Raw genomic sequence first — 25,554 nt, forward strand, 5'->3', positions numbered from 1 at the left:
TGTGTGTGTGTGTGTGTGTGTGTGTGTGTGTGTGTGTGTGTGTGTGTGTGTGTGTGTGTAAAATTAAGCTGAAAAATAAATTTTCAATGAGTTAAAATGGCTAAAATTGACACTTTTGTGCTTATTGGAAACAGTTGATGCCTTGGATTTTTATAAAACTTTTCTGAAAAGTTGTAACTGATTTTTATATAATCTTGTTTGTCTATACTTCGCAATAACTCTTGGGTGTGCCCCAGGGCCTCTTTTAGGGCTAATAAAAACCCTTTATTTTGGGGACTATTTCACCATATTTATCCAAATTTTTCTGTGTATGCCTATATAGCAGTTTTGCATGGTGCTGAACTCAAATTTAAATATGTTAAGGCCTTGGGACTTTGGGGGCTAAATAAGGAGGAGGAAAATGATTGACTTTGTCATTTTTTTATTTTTTATTTTTTGCATTGTGCAGAACTCAAATTGACATATGTTAAGGCCTAAAACTGCGTCGTTTGTTCATTTTCACCAGGATTTGACTTTTGGAGCTAAATGGGTGGGGTGGGGCAAATGCTGAGTATACAGTAGTCAATGGGACAATACCGTAGTAATCGTTTATAGTGGAAATTTTGTAAATTGGATTACTTAAGGGAACGACTCATCAAGAACTTGTTTACGTTGGACTTGAAGACGACCATATTGTAGTCAGCTGGAAAGCAAGAAAACGGAATAGAGTTCCACAGGCGTGCAGTTCTAAGAAATAATCTTTGTTCATGGAATCTAGGTTTAGGTTTAGGCTTAGGGGAAATTATTGAGTTCAGGAGTGGGGGAAATTATACATAGTGGTTTCAGATATTCAAATTTTTTTTTACATACGGGCTAGTGAAAATATTTACGCACTCCAATGTGTCGCACTGTATAAGAGAAACGTTCTAAAAATAAAGCTTCCTGTTTTAAACTAAAAACCTTGAACAGCTGCGAAGACAGGAGTAGTACAATTAAAACGAGCAACCTTTTATGATTTAGATTTTTTTTTCTACATAGTCACCAGCCTTCTGAATGCACTTTTACTAGCGATGAATGTTGGTTGTGCATGGGCATCCGGAGCGGGCTTTGTCCATATAGGGGTCGTTCCAAAAGTAGAGCCTTCTATTGCTTTAACTCAAGACGTTGAAGAGCTACGAAGACGAGAGTAGTATCATTAAAACGAGCCACCGTTTTGTGCTTCAGAATTTGTTTTTCTAGATAGTTACCACCATTGCCAATGTAATTTTTCCAGGAATTCAATGACGCATCTCTGCTTCTGACGCACGTCCATGACAAGTGTTGCTTTCTAAGAGTCTCTTACTGTCAATATCTGCAACATAGAAATAAAACTTTCAGGTCATGAATACATAAGTTCAGTTATTATAACAATACAATTGCAATCCCTTCTGATTCCTTCGAGTGAAATTTTAAAAAAAAATAGAATGTATTATTTTTGAACGCGTTCGCGTACAGTAAAAGTCTTACAAAATCTTATAATTGGATTCGGGTGGCTCACGCCATCTACTTTTGTGTGGCGAAACGTTCACTTTTTATTGCTGAGACTATTTTTTTTTATTATTATTATTATTATTCCATTTTCACTCCCAAAACAAAGCACGGTGCCACTTTGATGTAGGGGGCTATCCGGGACAAAAGTTGCAGGGATACTGTGTAGGGAGTTGGGCAGCAAGATGTCTGTTCACATTACACTTGAACTTCTGCATGTCAGTACAGTTGGGACGCCAGGAACTCCGGAAGGGAGTTCCAAAGTCTAGCAGTTCTAGGGAAGAATCTATTGGAGTATAAGGCTCTTACAACTAGGGATCTTTACTGTGTAGGGGTGGGATTTAGCTGCTTGTCAGGTGTGACCCGTGCTCGTCCTTCGCAGGGGATCCCTTTGTCACGTAAGAGTCAATCCTCGGTCATGGACCCAAATGTGATTCTGTGAAACGATCCCTTGCACGGTATCTCAGTGTGGCATGACCCGTCAATCGATTTGGTTGGTCTTAACTTCGCGATCTGGTGGATATGTCGCCTCTTCGTCGATCTGTCGTTCTGGAAGGAAATCAGTCTCATGCACACAAAAGGAAGAAAAACTCAATTCGCTATTCTACTGATTAAATTCACAATAAGATATACAATATATAGACTTATATACAATTGTCCGTAGTTCAATGTTGATTTTGACGGACTCCACTGAGCCTTAAAACATAATAATAGATTAATATGTATGGCAGAGGAATGATGTGCGAAGAGAGGGCCTGCGAAGAGAGGGCCTGACGACACTTCGATTGTGCTTGATTTTCTCCAAGCCTCAGCTCGAGTCTCCAACTCAATCTATCTGCGGTCTCGACGCTGTGGACCTGCTCATATAGTGAGGTGAGGGGTGTGCCGGGCCCACTTCCTGGACCAATTGCATCTTGTTACGTCGCCTCTGGGGGAAGCTTCAGCTTTTCCGATTGCGCCTGCGATTATGCCAGTTCCCTCATGCCCCGAAAGGTCAAGCCTGTGACCTCGTCGGTTGGGTAACTGCACTCAAAGGCCCTAAAACTCTGAGTCATCACTCGTTTGCATAGAAACGAAAATGAATTTATGTTTTCGTTACGTATCTCAAAGTGACATTAAGTTGTCGCTTTCATAAAACAATGAAATTTATAAATCCAATTTTTCTCTCAGCAGGGTTGGTTACCGTCGTCCAGGCACACAAACGATACTTAAAGAATAAAACAAATCATATCTGCCCGTCTTTTCCAGCATTTCGGGAGTATTGACCTTCCCCCACTCCCGTGGGAGCCCAATCGCTCCCTGGGACGGTCGGGAGGGCTTGTAGTTCGTTAGAGAATTCACCATTAAAATACTTGTAGAACTGGTCTCTTGGTCTTACTTGATTTCAGGATTAGAATTCATCTAGTCTGGTGGAATACCAAGCTTCGTACTGTTATATAAAACCAATGTGTGTAAGCCATACCGAGAAGATCTTATTTGGGCCGTGATTTTGAATTTTTAGTCAAGGTTTACTTGATGGGAAAAATATCCTCATACCAACTATTTAAATTACCAATTGTTTGTTTGTTTGCTTGTTTGGTTGTTTTGCATAATCCATCTTTAGAAACATCAATTTTCTCAACATTCTGCGAAATGAGAATCTATCGCTTTTGAGAACTAATTAACCTATTTTTGTACAAACAAGGTGTTTTTGTTTTTTTTAATTTCATTTAATACCTTAGGACTTTATTAATTATTATTGAAATAGATTCAGAAAACTAATATTTTTCTTTCAAAGTGTTTTTAAAATAAATTTATTTAACTTCAAAATTTGCTGACACGTCATAATTTTTTTTTCACGTGTACAAATATGTTCTTTTCTTTTTGGAAATTACATTTTTAATCTTTCAAATAAAACCAAAGACTAGAAGCAACCGTTATTTTTTTTCATCCTTTAAGACAAGGTTTCAGAATTTGTGTCTTCATTCGTTTTACGCAGCGTTATCCTCATCTTCATACTTGTTGTTGGTTCTCCTCGTTTCGACCAACTCATCCTTTGACCTTCTTCAACGTGGCAAAGCTATGAAGATGAGGATAACAGTCCGCAAAAAAAGAATGAATATACAAGAAGCAACCGGTTTTAATTTAGACGGAGAGGCATGCTTTTTTTTCTTTCTTTTTTCTCTTTTTTTTTTTTTTGACTAGTTTCTAAAAATATTTGTAAAATATAAACAGGTGTTTCTTTTTAAAATTGACTGGCCAATATTTCGGAGAATTATATAATTTTTTTATATATTTATTTTATTGTCATTTTTAGTAAACATTTACTATAAAGAAAAAAAACGTGTAGTAAATAAATATTTTTAACTTAACGAAAGTTTTTTTTTCTTTCTTTTTTTTTTTTTTTTGAATAGTTACTAAAAATATTTGTAAAATATAAACAGGTGTTTCTTTTTAAAATTGACTGGCCAATATTTCGGAGAATTATATAATTTTTTTATATATTTATTTTATTGTCATTTTTAGTAAACATTTACTATAAAGAAAAAAAACGTGTAGTAAATAAATATTTTTAACTTAACGAAAGTTTTTTTTTCTTTCTTTTTTTTTTTTTGAATAGTTACTAAAAATATTTGTAAAATATAAACAGGTGTTTCTTTTTAAAATTGACTGGCCAATATTTCGGAGAATTATATAATTTTTTTATATATTTATTTTATTGTCATTTTTAGTAAACATTTACTATAAAGAAAAAAAACGTGTAGTAAATAAATATTTTTAACTTAACGGAAGTTTTTTTTTTCTTTCTTTTTTTTTTTTGAATAGTTACTAAAAATATTTGTAAAATATAAACAGGTGTTTCTTTTTAAAATTGACTGGCCAATATTTCGGAGAATTATATAATTTTTTTATATATTTATTTTATTGTCATTTTTAGTAAACATTTACTATAAAGAAAAAAAACGTGTAGTAAATAAATATTTTTAACTTAACGAAAGTTTTTTTTTTCTTTCTTTTTTTTTTTTGAATAGTTACTAAAAATATTTGTAAAATATAAACAGGTGTTTCTTTTTAAAATTGACTGGCCAATATTTCGGAGAATTATATAATTTTTTTATATATTTATTTTATTGTCATTTTTAGTAAACATTTACTATAAATAAAAAAAAACGCATAGTAAATAAATATTTTTAACTTAATGAAAGTTTTTTTTTCTTTTTATACTTGAAGTCTGCAAAAAAACACGTGTTTATTTTTTTATAATGATTTTTAGCGAAAAATAAACAGCCGGAGCAATTTAATTCGTCGTGGCAAAATTTTTCTTGCCTAAATTTGTTCTACCTGAAATTTTCGTGCCTAAATTTGCCGTGACTAAATGTGTCCTGTCTAAATATTACACGAATATAGAATCGGCACTAGAAGTTATGCCTTGTTGTATATTTGTCGTACCTAATTTGCCGTGGCTAAATTTGTCCTGCCTAAATATTCCGTGAATATAGAATCGGTAGTGGCAGTTGTGCCTTGTCGTATATTTGTCGTACCTAAATTTTTCGTGACTAAGTTTGTCCTGCCTAAATATCACATGAATATAGAAAATCAGCAATAGAAGTTGCACATTGTTGTATATTTGTCGTGGCTTAAAATTTCTCGTGAATAAATAATAAAATTGGTTTCAAATCGTTAACTATATTTTATTATTTTAAACGTTGATTTCAAGGAATTCAGATATATATATATATATATATATATATATATATATATATATATATATATATATATATATATATATATATATATAATGCACACACATATATTTTAAAATATTTTTTATATAATCTTAGTAATTATATATATATATATATATATAGAGAGAGAGAGAGAGACAGACAGACAGACAGACAGACAGACATACAGAGACAGACAGACAGACAGACAGAGACAGACAGACAGACAGAGATACTGCATTATACTGGGATGCGGGAGTGTGGGTTAGTTTCTAAGTCACTATAAGTTAAAGAATGTTGAGTTGAAGAATGTGCGTCCTCTTCGTTTCCATGGAAACGGAGCCAAACACAAACACGGTGGTTACATGTTTTTGTGATTACATCCGAGATTCTTGTAGTTGTTGCGGTCGGGAAGAACGTGGGTGGACGACAGTTACGTGTGTTGAAATGGAGAAAGACAGGACAAAGGAAATAGAGAAAGAGGTTGAGAAAGAGGAAGGAAGATTAGAAGTAAAGTGTAGAAAGGCAAGAAAGTCAGGGAGAAAGAGAGATAGATGAGTATATAGATGCATAGATAGATACGTAGATATATATATATATATATATATATATATATATATATATATATATAGAGAGAGAGAGAGAGAGAGAGAGAGATGAGTATATAGATGCATAGATAGATACGTAGATATATATATATATATATATATATATATATATATAGAGAGAGAGAGAGAGAGAGATAGATGAGTATATAGATGCATAGATAGATACGTAGATATATATATATATATAGAGAGAGAGAGAGAGAGATGAGTATATAGATGCATAGATAGATACGTAGATATATATATATATATATATATATATATATATAGAGAGAGAGAGAGAGATAGATGAGTATATAGATGCATAGATAGATACGTAGATATATATATATATATATATATAGAGAGAGAGAGAGAGAGAGAGAGAGAGAGAGAGAGAGATGAGTATATAGATGCATAGATAGATACGTAGATATATATATATATAGAGAGAGAGAGAGAGATAGATGAGTATATAGATGCATAGATAGATACGTAGATATATATATATATATATATATATATATATATATAGAGAGAGAGAGAGATGAGTATATAGATGCATAGATAGATACGTAGATATATATATATATATATATAGAGAGAGAGAGAGAGAGAGAGAGAGAGAGAGAGAGAGAGATGAGTATATAGATGCATAGATAGATACGTAGATATATATATATATAGAGAGAGAGAGAGAGAGGGAGAGAGAGAGAAGGGAGAGGAAGAAAGACAAACTTACTTCGTTAGTTTATCTATCTATGTATCTATATGTGTGTGCGCATGTGTGTGCGCATGTGTGTGCGTGTGCGTGTATTTATTCCAGGTTACAAATGCCCAAAAGTAAAAAAACCATTGAATTTAACGAGGTTGTTGATAGTGCTCAATAAAAAGGATCTTATTATTTAATTGGAATTCATTATTGAGATGAGTATTGTTTTATTAATTTTATTTATTCCGAACAATTATCCTCATCTTTTTTTTTTTTTTTTTTTTAGTTTCACGACGTTTTGGCCAACTATACCTCTGGCCTTCGTCAGGTGATAACTGCGACGGATAGGAACTCTTAATCTCCTGACTGCATCCACTGCAGTCAGGAGATATAGAGACGTTGAATCTCTACGGTTCCAGGTGAGAATTGTCTGAAGATAGCGGTTTCAATCCTACCCAAAGCCGGCCAGAGGCTTACTTGGGCAAAACGTGTTGAGACAACAACTACGGAAGGCAGTAATTGCAGTGAATGCAATCAGGAGATTCAGAGTTACCATCTGACGAAGGCCGAAACATCGTGAAACAACTAATAAAAAAAAGATGAGGATAATGGTCCGCAATAAATAAAATTAAAAAAAGGATCTTTTACTAATCCACGGGGGTAGCATGCTTTCGTTCCGTTAGCAATGATGGGTAGAAGTTCTAGGTAATTTTCAATTGTATTTTCAGGTGTCAACTGCGTTGATGCTTCAACCCCAATAACAGTGTAACTTGGCGTAGTGGATAAAATACTCGATAAAATTCAGCTGTAAAATTGCACTTCACTTGGAGGTTTAAAATCCAATCCTCAGTGCGAGCTACACTCAAAATACAACTGCGAATTACATAGGACTTCTATCCTGTCATGGTTGACGAAACGAGATAAAGCTACTACCGTGCTGATTCCTCATTTCGACAAAAAGATTCCCGAGCTCGACAAGATAGACTTGAAGAAGGTCGAAGGTTACATCGACTGAAACGTTGTTAAAATGATGTTAAAGATGAGAACAGAAGTCCGATGGATCCAAATAATACGAATAATCAATCTCATCTCAAAAATTGAGAAACGTAAAAATTTATAGCTTCAAGTCGCTTAGTTTTTAGCCTTTCATATCTATATGTATAATTTATTTACTTCACGGGGGTAGCATGCTCTTGTTCCGTCAGTCATGACTAGCTAAAGGTCCTAAATAATCTGCAATTGTATCCGCAAGGACCCGTGGTGCAGTAGTTAGAATACTTGGAAAAATCAATTGTAAAAAGTGGTATTCTCCTGAAGATTGAAGGTTCAATCCTCAGTGTCGGCGACCGAAAAATACAATCTAGTCATGGCTGACGGAACAAGAGTATGCTACTCCTGTGAAGTAAATAAATGGTTCCGCTCGAAATTCCGTCCGAATTTCCGAGTTCGAAAGAAATATTCCCGAGTTCGACAAGATACACCTGAAGAAACGTCATTAAAATCACACTCAAGATGAGAACAGTAATCCGATGGATCCAAATAATCAATCCTCATCCTAAAAATTAAGAAACGTAAAATGTTTTTTGGTTTGGAAATTAAAAAACAAAACTTATGCAGAAAAAGGGGAGAGAACTCGAATGTCTACTACACATCACTCACCGGTGTCTTCGATCTTTCTATATAGGAGTTCACCAGACAACCTTATTTAAGGACCTCCGTATATATGATATAAATTTAATCAAAATAGGATATATTTGAAGATTAAAAGGAAGTTAGACCTCCATAGCTCTCTTTAAGAATGATGCTGACTGTGTAGGAAAATAAATTCTGGCGCACAAAAAGTCGCTCGTTTTAATGGTACGACTCCCGTCTTCAACTTTATGAGTTAAAAGAAAAAGAAACACAGAAATATTAATCTTTAATGTCACCTTCAATTTTAAAACAAATGGCAAGCAAAATTGCTTGACGGTCAAGTAACATACTTGACCGCCATTATTAAACACTATTCTTTAATCCTATAAACAGAAGCTGTTTATGAGAAAAAGACGCAGCGGTTGTATCGCCGTAGTGGTAGAAAGGTAAGTGTCCACTAAACATTTAATGGACTGACCCCCCCAAGCCATTTAATATTAATCATTTTGAATTAAAAGTCGGCGACAGTCAGGAACTCATACAAAATGATTAAAACCAAAGTCTATATATAGGCAATCTCATGATAAAAAGGGTCTGTCAACAGGTTTATAAGAGACAAACAATGACGTAAACCTTTCCATCTTTGTAAGTGGACAAAGGCCAACCAGGGTCAATCATCAGGCCTTGATGAAAAGGGTCATAGCCCCCTATCTCTATCGTTTGTAGCAATAAAAAAGCAGGAAAATAAAAAGGCTTTAAAGCCTGGACATGGTCTGTCTTTATACCATTACTCGAAGTTTGAAAAGTGGAGTAAGGAATTATATTAAATCCTAGTCAAGAAAAAAAAAACGAAATGTTAGTTTTATAAAATATTAGGACCGAGACCCGACGTTGCCCGGGATTTAATCAGGATCAACAAATGTTTCACCGTTCCATATTTTAGTGCAATCGAAATGGGTGAAATCGCCCATTTTTTAATCAAATCGATTGATTACCTACTCTAGCTGGGGAACTATCGCGGTGCATCGGGAGGAAGCTTCACATGGCTTTGTAGTTTGCATTGCACTGTATTGAACCTACTGCTGATTTTATAAATAATTTTATATAATAACTTGAAATAAAGTTTAAAATACAAAAGTCAATTACCCTGGTTCAATTGTGCTCTAAACGGAAACATTCATTTCAAATGCGGTTCTCTCATATCAAAGAGTCTACTGTTGATTTTATATATTAGACCTTTCTGCTTGTGCGGTAATTAAACTTTTCAAATACAATTGTGATGTAAAGGTGCATAAGGATGTTCCTACTATCATCGGATTTTTTTCAATTATCGATTATCGATTACCGATACTTATCGAAGACATTCCGATACAAAACCTATCTAAGAACAATGCCAAGCGCATAAAGTACATTTCTGTGCGATTTCCAAATAAAATCAGCCCAGCCATTTAAGAGTCTAGAGGGAAGAACTCACACACACACACACACACACACACACACACATACACATACACAAAGTTCCCCGTTTTATACAATCTCAATTATTATATAAATGTCACTCTGTGTGTGTGTGTGTGAGTGATTTCCTTCCTCAGATTCCAAAACGGCTCATGCTATCTTTTGCAAATTTCACACAAAGCTAATTTATATGTCTGACAGTGTTCTTAGATATCTTTTGTACAGAAATTCATCCGATAAGTATCGAAAATCGAAAAACTCCAACCTTAAAAATAGTCTTTTTTTTTCTAATAGATAAAAAAAGAATATTTGCAGAGTAATCTTTTACGTTACACCGGCCAAGAGAGATAATTCTCAGCAAATAAAGGAAGATTCCATTCTCAGCAAATATTTTCTTCATAAAAAATAACGGCACTATTGTCATATGGAGATATAGCTAAGTCATAGAGTACTCGACTACTGATCGAATGGCCCCCTTGTTCAAGCCCAGTTATACCTCACCATTTTATTTTAATTTTTTTTTCTTATTAATGAGTCCAATTAATGATAAAAGAAGAGGAACCATTTTAAGTCGCCGCAAATCATTTCTTCGCTTGCATATTTTAAAATTAAACATTAATCAGAAGTGACTTTTCCAGGGCATTCATCGTCAAACCCAAATATCAGCTGACGTGATATTGCAAACAAACATAAGCGGAATTTGATGGACGACATTATTATTTTATTTTTATTTTATTTTATTTATTTTTATTTATGCGCCCAGCTAGTAGATAGATAGATAGATAGATAGATAGATAGATAGATAGATAGATAGATAGATAGAGATTTATTGGTCTTTTTTATTATGAATTTTTGCTGATTTCGGTGAATGTGATTTTCATAACATACATTTACTGAACTAGATAAAGTTCTTATTAATAATAAAATGAAGTGCATTATTATAATGTAATAAATAAAATGACAAAACAATAACAAATCAAAATTTGCTCATCAGCCAAAAATTTTTATTTGTCTGTTTAAATGCTGCTTATGCCTGACTTTGAAAATATAATATAACTTTATTTTTAATTTATTTTTTTTTTTTTTACCCTTTATGTAAAATTTCAAATGTAAAGACCAGAAATTGGCTGAGTAATTTGGTAGAAGTAAATAATAAAAGTAAATTCAATGACATGGCAAGTTATGGACAGTACGAAGGGGTCGATCAAATCCTGCAGAAATGCAAGTAGTTAAAAAGGCTGGTGTTGAAAGTAATAGTAAATTAATAGGGGTTTAAAATTAATAGTGAATTATTAGTAAATAAGTTTGGAGTTGAGAACAATAGTAAATTAATAGTTATTAATTTTTGATTTTAGGTTAATAGTGAATTTTTTTTTTTTTTTACATGACGTAGTAAAATACGTGGGTCACAGAGCGCAGTGGACAGCTCCGGAAAGAGTTCGATCGTTAAAGTTTAGAGTGATAATCCTTTATTGATTTATGCATTGACTACGACTTTGAATATACACCATCACAGTAAGTACGATAGAAAATGTACCAATAAAACTTGTTTCTGAATATTTGAGATGACGATCTTTTTTATTAATTGGATTAACTAGAATAGTGTTCTCACCTTGAATTTTGTTTTCCAGGATTCTCAACTTTTACTTTTTTAAAAAAAATTTTTATTACATTTTCACCCCAAACAAGGCAAATTGCCACTTTGGTGTAGGGGGCTACTATCAGGGGCAACAACTACTGGGGTACTATGTAGGGATTTGGGCAGCAAGATGTCGGTTCACGTTACACTTGAACTTCTGCACGTCAGTACTGTTGGGGGAGCAGGGACCTGGAATGGAATTCCAAAGTCTAGCGGTTCTGGGGAAGAAACTATTGGAGTAGAAAGATCTTTTACATCTAGGGATCTCTACAATGTGGGGGTGGGATTTAGCAGCCTGTCGGGTTTGTCGAGGATGCTCACGTCGTGGGGGCACAAGTGATTGCAGTTCGTCAGAGCATTCACCACTAAAATACTTGTAGAACAGGCAGAGGGATGCAACATTTCGTCGATGGGACAGAGGCTGAAGCTTAGACGCCAGTTCAGGGCCTATCAGTAATAGTAAATAAGTTTGGAGTTGAAAAAATAGTAAATTAATAGAAAATAATTCTGGGTTTGAGATTAATAGTGAATTAATTTATTTATCCATTTATCTATAAAAGTGAAAATGTGTGTGTGTGTGTGTGTGTGTGTGTGTGTGTGTCTGTGTCTGTGTGTGTCTGGCGCGTGTGTGCGTGTGTGCGTGTGTGCGTGTGTGCGTGTGTATGTGTGTGTATGTGTGCGTGTGTGTGTATATGTGTGTGTGCGTCTGTGTTCACGTATGTGTGCGTGTGTGTTCACGTATGTGTGCGTGTGTGTGTATGTGTGTGTGTATGTGTGTGTGTGCGTGTGTGTGTGTGTGTGTATTTCCCTACCAAATTACTCTATCAATTTTCGGTATAAAGACTCGAGATTTGAGATAAGGGGTATTGAGATTTGGGAAAATCTTTTTAATCGGTTTTCGGCCATAAATTTGACTGTCGAAGGATCAAAGTTGAACGATTTGACCTTTGAAAACTCTACCAAACTCCTCCGCCAATATTGGGCCAAACCACTTGAAATCTTAGCTGTATGTTACTTGGATATGGATCAAACCTTTTAATCCGATTTGATCCCCCCTAAATAAGTGTGAACGGGTCAAAAGTGGGGCCAACGTTTTAAGAAATTGACTTCTGCGGCCTCTACCAAATTACTCAGCTAATTTCTGGTGTAAACATTTGAAATTTTACATAAAAGGTATTCAGAGATAGGACAAGCTTTTTTAATGAGTTTGGGTAAAAAATTTGAGCTGCCAAGGGGTCAAAGTTCAAAAGATTTTACCTTTGCGGTGTCTAGCAAACTACCCAGTCAATTTTGGGTCTAAACACTTGAAATTTATACATAACAGGTATTCAGACATGTGGCAAGCATTTTAATCAGTTTTGGGGCGAAAGAGTTGTCCTTTGCAGATTCTACCAAATACCTCCGCCAATTTTGGGACTAAAGTCTTGAAATTTTAGATGTAGGTTACTTGGATATAAGTCAAACATTGTATTTTCATTTGAGACCAAAATAATAAATGTTAAGTGGTCAAAATTGTGGGCAAAGTTTAAAAAATTGACCTCTGCGGTCTTTACGCAATTACTCAGAGAAATTGTGGTCTAAACATTTGAAATCTTACATAAAGTGTATTCACACGTAGGGCAAATTATGAAGATAGGGCCCGAGCAAAGTCAGGCAGAAATGCAAGTAGTAAACAGTAATAGTAAATTAATAGCAAAGAATTTTGGGTTTGAGATTAATAGTTAATTATTAATAAATTAGTATGGACTGGAGAACAATAGTAAATAATTAGCAAATAATTTTGGGTTTGAGATCAGTAGTAAATTAATAGTAAATAAATTTTGATTTAAGAGTAACAGTAAACTTGTATCAAATAATTCTGGGTTTCAGATTAACAATGAATTATTCGTAAATAATTTTGGAGTTGAGAACAATAGTAAATTAATAGCAAATATTTTAGGGGTTTGAGATTAATAGTGAATTAATAGTAAAATTTTTGGAGTTGTAAAATATAGTAAATTAGTAGCAAATAATTTTGGGTTTGAGAATAATAGTTAATTAATAGTAAATACGTTTAGATTTGAGAACAATAGTCAATTAATAGCAAATAATTTGGGGTTGAGATTATTATTAGTGAATTAATAGTAAATAAGTTGGATTTAAGAATAATAGTAAATTAGTAGCAAATAATTTTGGGTTTGAGATTAACAGTTAATTAATCTATCTATTATATCTATTAAAGTGGTATAGTCTGTGTGTATGTGTGTACATTTCCCTAGCAAACTACTCTGTCGATTTTTATCTACAGACTCGAAATTTGGCAGAAGGCTTATTGAGACTTGGAAAAATCTTTTTAATCGGTTTTTGGCCAGAAATTTGGCTGTCAAGGGGTCAAAGTTCAACGATTTGAGTTTCGAAAACTTTACCAAACTCCTTCGCCAATTCTTGGTCTAAACACTAGAAATTTTAAATGTAAGTTACCTGTACATTAGTACAAATTCATATTATATATATATATATATATGCATATTTAGTTATTAACTAATTAATTAATTAATATATATATATATATATATATATATATATATATATATATATATATATATATATATATATATATATATATATATATATATGCATATAAAGTTATTAACAGAGGGCACGAGCAACGTCGGGTTGAACTGCTAGTACATATTTTTATAAGTTGAGTTCCTTCATATATATATATATATATATATATATATATATATATATATATATATATATATATATATATATAATTTCAGTTCCTTCAGCTATAACCGAAACCAAAACTTATCAAGAATTCTTGGTAAAATTATTTATAAAAAAAAAAAAATAGATGACTTAAGTGCCATCAGCTATAAACGAAACCGAAACCAAAACTTATCAAGAATTCTTGTTAAAATTATTTATTACAAGAAATGGAAGTCCATAACAATTAAACGATAGTCACTCGGATGTAAGCGTGGCACACAAAATATATGAATAACACACACACACTATCTTATTAATGTATAGATTATTTGTCCCGTCATTAACCGTATTTAAATGTACATAGACCCACAACACCACTAGATTAGACGATCACACTCTAGATTAGACGATCACACCACTAGATGGTCATCAAAGTCATAAATATGTGCTGTTATAAAGGTATTTCAGAATATAGACTGTCTGGGCCGAACTAAATATTTGTTAAAAATAATTCTCATGATATCTTTTTCTCGAATAATTTCATGCCTTAATAAGAGGTAGTGCTTTAGTATAAAACTAGACTGGATGCCCGGCGTTGCCCGGGGGGTGGTTGTATATGTGTGTGTGTTCAGCAAAAAAAAAGTTGTAGTGGGCAGGTAGTCTCGAAACCATGACGCGAAGGCGGAAAAGAAAGTGGGGGTGTGTGAAAGGGTGTTTGTTGAGCACAGAAAAAAAAGTGATAGTAGGCAGGGGTACTGCGAAGGAGGAAGAGAATGTGAAAAAAATAACATCTAACGCGTTAGTTGTTGCGCCCATCGCCAAACCGGAAGTGACGTAAGTTTACATTAAGGGTAGTCAATCGAAAAGAGGCGATGACTTTCGAAAATATCGGCGAAAAAAGCGCCCCCTCCCTGTAGAAAAGTGCCCAGTTGAGGGTGAAGGAATTAATGTTTTTGTCCAATTTTTTCGATATTTGTCGTCCGAAGACACGAGCTTCAAAGTGATACCGATCTCATGAAAATCCGTCGCCTCTGCCGACATCTTTAGGCAGGCATACATACATACATACATACATACATACATACATACATTTAAACAGACAAGTGAGATTTATATAATAGATGAATACAAAATTAGAAAGGGGAAATTATTTAAAAATATAAATTGTCTAGGCGGGACTAGGTAATTTTTAGTAATCCTCATTTGATATCGCATTATCTCTCATCCTCGAATTGCTTTTAGACTTTCATTAGTGGTGACGCATTTGTTTAAGAAAAGAGTTGAAGAATTAAAGAAAGAAAAACTTTTCAAGTCGGAATTGTATAAATTCCTCGCGTAATTCTGCGTCCATTTGTACGCAATTATCTTTCTTCTTCTTCTTCTTCTTCTTCTTCTTCTTCTTCTTCTTCTTCTTCTTCTTCTTAGTTGCTCTTTCTTTATTATCTTCCAGGTATTTCGCCCATTACCCCCACCCTTCCAAACTAAACGCCGACGGCATCTCTTCATCTTCATCTTTTCCGCTTCCATTCTCTTCGCGATGTTCGTTCTGAATCACTCTGCCCCCGCAAATAGCCATCTTTAACTGACTAAACGCCCGCTCTTTTTAGCCACTAGATGGCGCAACGATCTGAGCGGAGGTTGGCCAAATGTTGGTTAATTCAATTGCGTTTATTTTATTTTTACCTATGATTCCCGCACCCTCCTCTCTTTCTCTCCCTCTCCCTCTTCTCTCCCTCTCTTTTGCTCTCCCTCCTAACGATATTGGTCATTTTCTTATACTTTTCTTCTACCCAAATAGGGCATATTGCAACTATGATAGAGACCAGATTTTTAGGGGACAAACTTGGTGGCGACTTGAGCAACGAAATGTTTTTATCATTTTGATTGTTCAAACTACATTTCTCATAGTGGATGCAATCTCACACCGTTTCGGTCGTTTTTCTAACTTGCGAATCTTTTTGTCAAACTCGTGAATATTTCTGTCGAACTTGGGAATCTTTCTGTCGAACTCGAGAATCTTTCTGTCGAACTCGGGAATCTTTCTGTCGAACTCGGGAATCTTCTCGATACAAAATTGATGATCTCTTCACATTGTAAAATAATCCTTTTTTATTTTATTTTCATCGAGTTTTTCAATGTGGTCTTGATTTAGCGCTTAAATATGGGTATAATTTAGTTATTTATTTGAAGGGGTGATTCAAATTTATTTATTTTTACGGAGTTGACGGCGGTCAAATAAGTAACGAACGGGTATTCCAAGTTCAAATCCAGTTTGTTCAAGAAAACTTTCGCTTAGCATGTGGACAACCTTCTCATGGTCCTTCCCATAAGTACCTGATGTCTTTCTAGAAATAATTCTGACTAGAAAAATATCGGGGTAACCAATGCCAACAACAGAATCAAGTAATTCATACGATATGACGATGATGATTTATTTCTGCAATTTCAAGTGTTTCATGGTACTCTTACGTAACCGCCTAAAAAAGAGAAATCGTTTTTAAAGCAGGATGATTCCGGGTTACTAATTTAAAAAAAAGAAAAGTAAAATTAATCAATATATTTATATAAGAAAAAAACAAGCAGCACATATATATTTTTACCATAAAAAAGAAAACATTATACTGGTCTGTAAGCAGGAGATCATTTTTATATTTAATATGTAACCCATCCCTGTTTATATTAATAAAATATCCATATTTTGCTTCATTTCCACATAGTATTACATGAGTCTGTAACGTAATCGCCGAAAAAAGTATAATCAAATTATTTCGGAAAATTTCGGAAAAATGATAAACGCAGCAGATTAAGCTACCATAGTAAAAGAGAAAGTTATACAGCTCCGGAAACAGGGGATCATTTTACACTGAATGTATATAGGAAATTGATGGCCATAACTTTATTTTCTAAAATAATCCATGTTTTGATTCTTTCCACAAAGTGTTCCATGGTACCCTCACGTAATCGCCTAACGAAAAGAACATTATTTTTTAGGGGAGGGGATTTCTGTTTACTAATTTTTACAAATTCCGACAGCAACATTAATCAACATCTTTATATCAGAAAATAAACGCAACAGATTTAGCTCCCTTTGAAAACATAATACACTGGTTCGGAAATAGGGGATCATTTTATATTAATCAATATATTTATACCAGAAAAAAAAACTGTGCTGATTTAGCTATCATAGCAAAGAAATAAAATCCCGCTATACTGGGCCGGAAGTCGGAGACCATTTTACATTGAATTTATATGCGTAACTGATTTTCCTTTATATTCTAAAATATTATTTTTCTTTTTTTAATTTCAGTCAACTTTTTTTACATTGTTCTCAACTTTTTGTGCACTTGTGAATAGAGTCCGAATATATATAAATATATATATATGATGATGATGATTGCAACGTCTTGTCAGACGAGTGCCACTCCCTCAGTCACTGAAAGTCCATGAGGCCGAAAATAACCTTTTTTTTTTTTTAGTCCTGCCAGCGAATTCACACGCTCAAACAAACATGACATTGAAGACGGTCCTTGGCATACATACATATATATATACATATACACACATACATACACATACATACCCATAAACATACACACATGCACACATCCATACATCCATACATACACAATACATATAACAAATACATAAACATATACATACACACAAGCACACACATATACATATATATGCATACACATATATACTATCACATACAAATAGATACACACATATACATACATATTCACATACATATACGTACACATGCATGCACATATACATACATACACAGAAAGTTACCTACATATACGTACGCATACATATATATGCACCTATACGCATACATATATATGCATATATACATACCCATATACATACACACACATATATATACCAATATCCATACAAACACACATAAACATGTATACACAATAAATAAATAAAAATATATATACACATAAATATATACATACATATACAAATAGGTATACATACACATACATACACTAGTACATATATTAACATACATACATACATACATACATACATACATACACACATATGCATATATAGAATGATGGCAGATAAATTATTACATGCTTCCAGCATTTCAGGGCAACACACATAACACTTTTTCCATCACCACGGACAATTTTTATAGACAAACGCCTGAGGAAGTATCTATACAAAGATGATGTTACAGAGTTTTAGCTTTGTACGACAGCTAAGTCTCTCTCTCTCTCTCTCTCTCTCTCTCTCTCTCTCTCTCTCTCTCTCTCTCTCTCTCTGTTCAATATATATATATATATATATATATATATATTCAGAGTTCAGTGTATATATATATATATATATATATATATATATATATATATATATATATGGGAGAGGTGCTAGTCTAGCGGCACTGATGAGTTGTGATCCAACGAAACAGGACTGTATGTCGATGACTACAAATATATTTTAAGCCCCCCTCTTTGGGGGGTAGAGCACTGTCGTAAATAATCTCACCCACTACTTAATTGACTGAAAAATGCGAAGCTCGTTGTTTGTTTGTTTACAAACAAGCAATTTGAGCACTATAAAAGTGGTGGCAATTGTCTATTATAAAAAGACATTCCGGCGAGTTATTTACAGGCGTCGCTTCCATGGTCGAGCGGGAGAACTGCCGACTGTCAACACGACGGTTCTAGGTTCAATCCTTGGCTTGGGAGAGATGCTAGTCTAGCGGCACTGATGAGTTGTGATACAGCGAAACAGGACTGTATCTCGATGACTACACACACACACACACACACACACATATATATATATATATATATATATATATATTAGCAAGAGTACCCGTCGTTGACTGAGTTCAAAAACAGCCTACAGAAAATGGACTCTGATTTATGAAAGTATGATAGGATATGAAAAGGAAGGGTTGTAAAGAGATAGCTTCGAATTTGGGAGTATCACAACCAAAGCAAAATATGATGAAAGTAAAAATAAAATAGATAAACCACATAATTTATTATACCATACCTATTCACACTGAAACACTTATCACAATATTCTGTGGATCTATATTTAAAAAACCTTGTTAAACTTTGTTACATATTTCCATTCTATGGAGGTTAGCCGCGAACGAACACCCCATAATTTTATTATACCATATTTCTTCAAACTGAAACATAATTATCAAAGTATACTTACGCAGATAGATATGAAAAGTCTTTCTTAAAGTTTGTGCCTATTTCCATTCTATGGAGGCCAGGAAACCACAATTTTATTATACCATGTCTATTTAAGTTAAAACATACTCATCAAAGTATTCTTATGTACATCTATATCAAAAACCCTTGTAAACGGTTTTTTTTTTTTTTTGTCATTTTTTATTTCCATACCTTGGGGCCAGGCGCGAATGCAGACCCCACAATCTTTATGAACCACCATTCTGCCATATCAAACCTACCCATTTCTGATCCTAGATACATCTTCTATCATTATATATAATCAGTTTTTTTTAAATATTCAACCATATAGGAGCCTATTCGTGACCACACACACACACAACCGTTTAGCTTTATATTATATATATATATATATTTATATATATATATGTGTGTGTGTGTGTGTGTGCGTGTGTGTGTGTGTGCGTGTGTGTGTGTGTGTATACTTCATTTAATCACATAAATTAATATACGAAAATATAATTTTATGCGTAAATTTTCAGTATTTACTTAATCAATGCTCAATACGAAGGTAGAGCTAGGTGGTAAGTTATGAAAATACATATGGCAATTAAACTACACAGAATATTCCGCATTCCATTCTCGTGAAAATTCGTCAGGCTTATGCTGTTTTTAAATAGTATATATATATATATATATATATATATATATATATATATATATATATATATATATAATTATTTTCTACTATAATAATTTAATACCTACAGACACTAGTGTTTCATCCTTTCGGGAATCTTCAGTGCAGGGTGTCACGATTACTACCAGTCGAACGATCCGGACCCCGCATCACGAGAAATCTCTGGCTCGATTAGCGGAGACCTAATCCATTCGGCTACCATTAACCGCTTGAAATAACGTTGAATTTTAAACATCTTAATTTTAAGTGTTCATTTACATCAGACAGACAGTGATCTAATCGTTATACGATGATCTACGCATAAGAGCTAAATTGACCGACTTTTTTAATTCAACTGAAAGTGCTCAACGATAAGAAACGAATTTCTTAAAGGGGCTGTCATAATTATTTTCTACTATAATAATTAAATACCTACAGACACTAGTGTTTCGTCCTTTCGGGAATCTTCAGTGCAGAAATTAATTAATTAATAATTAAATACCTACAGACACTAGTGTTTCATATATATATATATATATATATATATATATATATATATATATATATATATATATATATATATACAACATTTCCGTCTTCCAATACAATTAAAAATTTATGACGTGAAATGTTTAAATTTCAAATCAAAAGATTTTTATCATTCTATATAAGACAAAGAATGCATTTGAAATATTATAACTCATTATCCTATAGGGCTTCGATGTCTACCATCTCTTCAGAGGAGAAAATATTAGCAAATAGTTAGAGACGGTAGACATCGGAATAATGGTTTATAGGATAATGAGTTAAAATATTTCAAATGCATTCTTTGTCTTTTAATCTGAAACTCAAACATTTCACGTCATAAATTTTTAAATTCGTTGAATGACTAAAATTTGATTTATTTGCTCTATCTTGTATATCGAGCAATTCTTATTTAGTTGTGATAGTACTTATAGTACTTCAGAGGAGAAAATATCAGGAAATAATTATAATCGTTTACACCTTATTTGCTAAAACTAGTTTTTTAAGTTTTTTAAATATCATAGAGTAAGAGAAGTTAATGAAAAGGATATAAAATTCACATCCAAATTGCATGGTAAAATCCGAAGTGAATGTCTTTGATAGAAGTGATGTGATCCAATCTATGATATTTAAATACTTAAAAACCTTTTAATTGTGAATTGGATGGTCACATTCAATGTTGCCAAGACTAAGCTTGTTTCCTTCAAAAAACCTTCTCTACCACCAATAGTTGTGGCTAAAGATACATTACCTGAAAGTACTTCTTTTAAACTTCCTCACTGGGAACATGAACTGGGATAGCTACATAGGCTGATGCGAAAAAGGTTGGCTCTCTTTACTGAAGTCCAATATAAGACGAAATCAAATGAACATTAACTCTTATAAAAAACTTTCAATGAATTATAATTTACTATATATATACTAGCAGTTCAGCCCAGCTTTGATCGGGCCCTATCTACTGTTCATAACTTTATATGCATATATATATGTGTGTGTGTGTGTGTGTGTGTGTGTGTGTGTGTGTGTGTGTGTGTGTGTGTGTTAAAAAGTTTGACTTATGTCCAGATAACCTACATCTAAAATTTCAAGCGTTTAGACCAAAAATTGAAGGAGGAGTTTGGTAGAGTCTACAAAGGTCAACTCTTTGAACTTTGACCTCTTGGCAGCCAAATTGTCGCCCAAAAACTGATTAAAAAGCTTGCTGCATATCTGAATACCTTTTATGTTAAATTTCAAATGTTTGAATAAAGTTTTTATAAATTGCCAGACGATAATAAGTCGATGAGTTGTGTGTGTGTGTGTGTGTGTGTGTGTGTGTGTGTGTGTGTGTGTGTGTGTGTTCGTTCGTTAATGTTCGTATGCCTGTAAGTGGGTTTGCAATGCCTCTTCTATGAGAAAGAAGGAGAAGGGAGAAGAAAAAGACATCAACCACCAAATTTTAAAGTCGATTGTATATTCTGTCTAAGTTGAGCAGCTCACCTCCCCACAAAAAGTGTGGCAACACGTACCCCATCTTAGAAAGTATTTGCCTTTTATAAAAGAACTAGTGAGATGTACCTGGCGTTGCCCGGATATTTGGAGGTGTGTTAAAAAAGAAAACGTTGGCCGGGCGTTTGAAGGTGTAAAAGAAAAAAAATGTTTTAGTTGGAAGGTAGGATTGAGCCCCGAACCCTTAACGCGAAGGTGGAAACGAAAGGGAAAAAAGCCAGACACATAACCACCTCGGCCACCAGGGAAGAGGAATGATGAGCATGTTAAAATAAGGTTTATATACAGGTGCGAGGAAGTGGTGTGATGTTTGACCTGGTTTTGCAATTCAAGCCAGTTACTATTTTCCCCGCTTTTCGAAGACGCGGTGAACTGGTAAAAGTCGGGCACATTAAATACACACGCGACCCCCGTTGTTAAGTCGTAGATATTATCATTTAGACGTAATATAAAAAATTTTAAGAAGGAGCGACCCCTCTCCCCCGCCCCCGAGAAGGGCTCGGAAAAAGCCTTTTGCAGACATCCACAAAAAGATAAAAACATACATACAGGAATTTTTGCTTTTATATATATAGAAGGTAGATAATTGCATCAGGAGTATTGTACTGTCAGTCCGATCGTAGTAGGAGGGGGGGCACTTTTCTTCCTTCCTTTTCAAAATACAAATAACGCCTCCTATTTTAATCCGCCCGAATGGATCAGAGGGGATTGAAAATTGCGTTGTTATGATAACTGAAATTATGTATTCATGACCCGACCTGAAAGTTTCATGTCTCCGTTGTAGATATTGATTGTGTGAGACTCTAAGAAAGAACTCCTGTCATGGGTGTGCGTCAGAAGCAGACATGTTTCGATGAATTCTTGGCAAAAGTGCATTGAGAATGGCGGTGACGATATAGGAAAAAATAAATTGTGGAAAAAAAAATGACCTTACTTTGGAAAGACCCTCGTGTATATAAGATACATTTGAAGTTTAAAAGAAAGTTCGACCTGCATGGCTCATTTGAGAATAGTAGTAAAAAAATATAACATGGTATGTAGAAAAAATAAATTCTTAAACATAAAACGCCGCTTGTTTTAATAGTACAACTTTCGTCTTCAACTTTTTAACTAAAAGAAAACTATTTGGGTAGTTGGGGTGAAAATCTATCAAACGAGCGCAAGAAGAGATATATTATAGTCATTACTGATACGATGGTAAGACAGAATCGAAGGTTGTGGAGGAAAATGAGAAAAGAATTCATAAAAAAAAACTCGCATGACCGAAAAAACGTAATGAATGAATATTGGAATAAAATTTAGAGTAAAAGAGTCTTTTCAAATTTTTTCTAAGAAACTACTGTTACGATCTGGTCGAAACATTGCATAGACCTTTACTATGATAAGATGCAACAAACTATTGATAAATTTGGCATAAAACACTCATTCTAAGTCTATGGGTTGTGACTTTTGCCCGTAATTAACGTCTAAAACGTATGGCGCACACACACACGCACACACACACACACACACACATATATATATATATATACTACTACTACCAAAATGCTCCAAAAAACAACATATCAACAACCGACAACCCACTACCACATGACAACACTAAAAGATACAACCTCCCACAACAATACGAAAATAGTTACTACCAACCACGTCACCCAACTCAGCCAAGAACCCACTATCTCTTACCCAACCCAACCCACACAAACCACTAAAAAAAACCCTACTTATCAACCCCCACCGTAACAACCCAATGGAACTAAACCATCCCTATAGATACCACCCAATACAAAACAATCTTTACAACACCCATCCCCAATACCCCACAGTACAAAACCGACCCCAAAAATACCCCCACACAAACACAACCAATCCGAATACCCCAGGTACCATCATAACCCATACACCCCCACAAAACGACACAACCAACCTCCCAACCGAATCAACGAAACTAACGACCCTCACAATCATTTTTTAGGAATCCCTCACAAAATGACAACACCAGACTAGACAACAAAAAACCCAAAGTCATCAACCTATCTACAGAGACGCTTACAAAGGACGAAATTGAAGTACTAAAACTCGGCCTCAAATTCTGCCCAACTCCCAGAAGTAACATAGCAGAGTTAAAGAAAGACCTCAAAGAATTTGAACGCGAATTTAGACTCATAGATATACTTAACGACAGTGATAACACAACAGACGACTCTCTAGTGAAGAACAAATCAACATACTTCCCCAACAAACATAACAACACAAAAGAACTAAATACCTTCTATGAAACACTCTGGAGCCTCAACCCCCAACAAAAAGAAAACCCCACCAGTAATCTAACACGAAAACAAAATCAAGCACTTAAAAAAATCCAACACAATAACAACTTAGTTATAAAGGAAGCAGACAAAGGTAGTGCAGTAGTTATAATGAACAAGAACTTCTATAAAACAAAAATTTCAGAATCACTAGGGAACGAAAATTATTACAAACCAATTAGCTCTAACATAGACGACACAACCATATCTAAAATAACAAAACTCTGCACAACATACAATAGTACATTAACTAAAAAAGAAAAAGACTTCCTCACAAACTTCACAACAAAAACAAACGTCTTCTACGGGCTACCCAAAATACACAAATCTAACCAAGTAAGACATGCCATCAACATACAAAAGTCAGAATACATAAACACCCCAAACCCCAACGACCTCACATTCAGACCCATAGTAGCAGGACAATCATGCCCAACAAGCAGACTTAGCAACCTAATAGATATACTATTACAGCCCTTCACCAATCTAGTCAGAAGTTTTGTAAGAGATAACACACACTTCCTTAGCTCCCTACCACAAACAGTAGACGATGGGACTATACTAGCCACATTCGACGTTAGCAGCCTATATAGCAATATCCCACACAATCTAGGAAAAGAAGCTATCGTATATTGGATTGACAAACATACACACACTTTACACCCCAGATTCAATAAACAATTCGTGATTGATAGCATCGACATAATCCTCAATAACAACTCCTTCCAATTCAATAAAGACAACTACATCCAAATACTAGGCACAGCAATGGGTACCAAAATGGCACCGACATATGCCACCCTTACACTCGCCTTCCTAGAAGAGACGCTTTATGAAAGGATAGAGCAAAAGTACGGGCACAATATAAAAACACTCTTCATAAAATCTTGGAAAAGATACCTAGACAACTGCTTTATCCTCTGGTGAACCTCATGGGGGGATATCAAAGAACCCCACACTTTACTACAAAATCTACACCCAAAAATAAACTTCACACTAGAACAAAGCCCCACAGAACTACCTTTCCTAGACATCCTAGTAACAATAAAAAACAACAACATAATCACAGACATCTACCACAAACCCACAGACACTCAACAATACCTCCACTTCAAAAGCCACCATCCTAAAAACTGTCTAAAATCAATACCCTACTCCCTAGCATGTAGAGTCTTCACCATTGAACTGGCTGAAAAAAATCCAATAGACCAACTAAGAACCCTAAAAGAACACAACAAAGAACAAATTCTAGCATACGTCTCTACACACAACACAAACAACCCAGAACTATTCACACATATAACAAAAAACCTTATCCTCCTCAATCAGAACGACAAACTAAACAACATACTTAAAACAACAAAAATAATAAAAAGCAAACGCCAACCCAAAAACTTAAAACACATCCTAACTTCCTCAAAACTCGTCCCACATACTACAAAAGGAG

The sequence above is a fragment of the Euprymna scolopes genome, chromosome 42 (genome assembly GCF_053919585.1).
Source record: "Euprymna scolopes isolate OS-2025 chromosome 42, ASM5391958v1, whole genome shotgun sequence".
Taxonomy (NCBI): domain Eukaryota; kingdom Metazoa; phylum Mollusca; class Cephalopoda; order Sepiida; family Sepiolidae; genus Euprymna; species Euprymna scolopes.